This window comes from Cynara cardunculus, assembly GCF_001531365.2.
Source record: "Cynara cardunculus var. scolymus isolate 2C chromosome LG 1, CcrdV1, whole genome shotgun sequence".
In the NCBI taxonomy this organism is placed as follows: Eukaryota; Viridiplantae; Streptophyta; class Magnoliopsida; order Asterales; family Asteraceae; genus Cynara; species Cynara cardunculus.
Genome location: NC_037528.1, coordinates 30,863,891 through 30,867,575, shown reverse-complemented (window position 1 = coordinate 30,867,575; position 3,685 = coordinate 30,863,891). Strand labels below are relative to the sequence as shown.

Sequence of the window (3,685 nt, the reverse complement as noted above, 5' to 3'; positions counted from 1 at the left end):
AAACTTTGTTTGTTGCTGTGATTCAAAGTTTCGCTAACTGTGAGGTATAATTTCGAAACACCCGATTCATTCCGGTTCGTATGGGTCCTTGGAGGGTTACGTTTTTATTTTCTGCTATGCTTGAGATCCCGTAACCCAACAGCTTTCGCCTAAGGAATTCGGACGAGATGTACATGGTTTGGTGTTGGAGGGATTTGAAAGCTGCAAGAAAAGGGGGCCAAAAGTACGATAAATTATTCGAGAACACAAACCATAAAGACCATCATCATATATTCTTGTAAGGGAAAAGTAAAACTAGAAACCAAATAGATATGTAGAATCAGATTAGAAGTTTATTCACAAATGAATAATAGTAGTAATGTGGATGTGCAGGGTGCAATGTTGTTGTTTTGGATGTCGTCTTGATTATCATGTTTGCGGTTTTTATAGTTCCTTTGAATGATTATTAGTGGTAGCTGAGAATATGAATTAGAGACTTGTGTACAAGTATATTTTTCAGAATGATATTCAAGTCAAATCTCCTCAAGTAGGATTCGAACCTACGACCAATCGGTTAACAGCCGACCGCTGTACAACTGAGCTACTGAGGAACAACGGGAGATTCRATCTCATAGAGTTCCATTCCCGTTCTCAACCCATGACCAATATGAGCTCGAAGCTTCCTTCGTAACTCCCGGAACTTCTTCGTAGTGGCTCTCATTTCGTACCAGAGAAGCCTATGTATGAACAAGGCATAGTGTGTCCCATTTATTATATATAGAGAGAGAGAGAGAGATGACTTATTATGCAATTCTTTACATTTGTACAACCAATACAACTCAATTTCAACCGTCTATTTAATTTGATGAATATGTAATTTCATAAAAGTTCAGATTATTTTCTAATATAAAGTATTTATCATAATTAATGAACCCTAGTAATCTTCCATAAATATTCAAATCATAATAAACGAACTCTCTTCATTTCCATAAATATTTCAATTGATTGGGTTGCATTAGTTATACAAATGGACATGGTTGCATATGAAATATAGCTAGCGCACACACACACACACACACACACATATATATATATATATATATAAATATATCGGGGATAGTTCGAATGTTAACCAAGATTATTATGTTAACTTTGTTAACCAATCTTGGCTATTGATTCTTACAATAAACGGTTGTGATTAATCAAGATAAAAAATTAATTTTTTAAATTTACAATTTCAAATAACATTTTGTGAACAAAGGGGAAAAGGGTAGTTAGGTAATTTTCTTTTTTATGTAACTCCCATATAATTAATTGAGAGTTACAAAATCAAAAAATCTCATTATTTTTGTTAATGTAAGAACCATATGAACACACACACACACACACATATATATATATATATATATATATATATGAACCATTGTGTCAAATACGAACAAAAATTGACATATATATGAACTTGGACTGCATAGCATTTATGAACACAATAAAAATAGTTGTTACACGAAAGGAAATAAATAAAAAACAGGTATGAACACAATATGAACTGTTTGTGAACAATAGTTCCTTCATTATGAACACATTCAGGAGCGAGACAATGTTGATATATGCAACTAGTGTACATATGAACACAATATGAACACTTGTGAACAATAATTCTTTCATTATGAACAATGGTGTTATCCATAATAGCTTGAACGATACCGAAAACTTTACTATCGGGTCTCTTCTATCAAAAACATTATAGATAGAAAAATCAATGTTATAAAAAAATCAAGATCAATAATAAATTAACAAAAATTATAAATTCAATATTATATGTTTTTATTTATGTCCCTACTAGAACATATATGAACACACCTGAACGTATATGAACACACCTGAACGTATATGAACACATCTGAACGGATATAAACACTAGTTGCAGTCTATGGCAGGTCAAGCATCATAAGCAGCTGATGGAGCCGAATGGTTATCAGAATTGGATTTCATAACAAATTAAGTTGACGATGAACTCATTCCATTTGAACATATGAATTGGGCTGGTAGTATTAATTAAAGAAAAAGCTACCAATACAATATGAACTATAAAAAACACAAAAACGTCATAATCAATATAAATTCGATTAAAAGTTCATATGAACACTTATGAACACACACAGTTCATTAGATGTCTTGATTCATGTCCCTACTAGAACATATATGTTGATCTTTTCTCTCAGTGATGTTATAACCCGGTTTCAGACAATCTGGGTTGAGGTAAAATTATACGTGATTAATATTTGAATATCTAATAGTATGCATGATAAAATAATATACATGGATGATATATGTGCAAAGACATGATGAACGTAAGAGGATACATGCATATGTTATGTTATGTTTGTGTATATATGTGATAAATTGCATACCTTAATAGGTAAGGTGCATGTGCAGGATAAGAATATTTAAAATGGTATCTTAGTGATGAAGTAAAATGGTATCTTAGTGATGAAGTAAAATGGTATCTTAATGATGAAGTAAATTAAGTTTTATAATACTAAACCTGCCACCCAAAAATGTTGTGATTGGTTAAAGATTTCACCAGCCTGGAATTTATAAATAATCATCACCRCCTTAGAAAGAAGTATAAAAAGAAGGATAAGATAAGATAATCTTATCATTCTTTGTTTTGAAAGAAGATATATTTTTAGAAAGAAAAGTTGAAGACGGTGAAGGTGTTTTTGAGAAAGAACCAGCGTTTTAAAGAATCTCTGTTTGCTGTGTGATCTTTTACTACAGAATCTGTTGTAACAAGGTGAGTTTAACTACTGTTTTGATATAACCTGTGAGTTTTTGAACTGCTATCTGTTTACAAACTGTGAGTTTATATCTACTGTTGATTTTTGTAAACTATTGAGTATTGATGGTTTGAAATTTAAAGGAATTTAGTAAAACTATTTTGTTTAAGTTTTAAAGGAAATATTTTGTGATTCTAAAGTTTGAATATGTTTTGGAAAAGATTAAAGCAGAAACTGTGCTTTAAAAGCAGTTTTGGATTTGATATACTGTGTTGAGGATTTAAAGAGGATTAGATGATTTGAGAAATCATTTACAAAACAGATTGTTCTAAGGCTCGGAATATTTTGAATATAAACCTATTTTGAGATTATGATTGGTTAAAACTATAGACGAGGTTCACTCTAACGTATATAACTTTGTTCCGTTATTGGATGAAATAATCTATAGGTTTTGGTTAAAAACTATGAACAAGGTTCACTATGACATATATGCCTGCAGCCTGTCATTGGATGAAATAGTTCATAAGATTTTCAGGGGAAATAAGGATGGTCGTTGTGTGTGATGGATAGCTGTTGCTATAAAGGGGAAATTATGGATATAATAAGAATGGTCGTTGTGTGTGTGCATGGTATAACTATTGCTATTATATCTTTTAAGATTAYAACAGATTGGAGTTYTCACTTCTTGGTGATTTGAGGATTCAGAGATGTTGTTCTTATTAGAAATAATAGTATTKATGTTATGGTTACGGGAAAATATGGCCTATGGTCATTAATTTTGATTAAAAGTGTTTTGAAACAGAATATGATTTTCAGCCTTTACTACATGGAATGAATTATTTGAAATTAATGTTTTGGTGATCTTCATCATGCATTACATAAAAAAAGAACCTCACTAGACATACATGTCTAACCCTCATTTT

General features: G+C 31.1%; 1 non-coding gene across 1 annotated transcript; it reads right to left on the bottom strand.

Annotated features, from left to right (window-relative positions):
* Window positions 1-518: 518 nt before the first annotated feature.
* Window positions 519-590, bottom strand: TRNAN-GUU. Its single transcript has one exon. It is a non-coding gene; the product is annotated as a tRNA-Asn (tRNA).
* Between the last annotated feature and the right edge of the window lie 3,095 nt (window positions 591-3,685).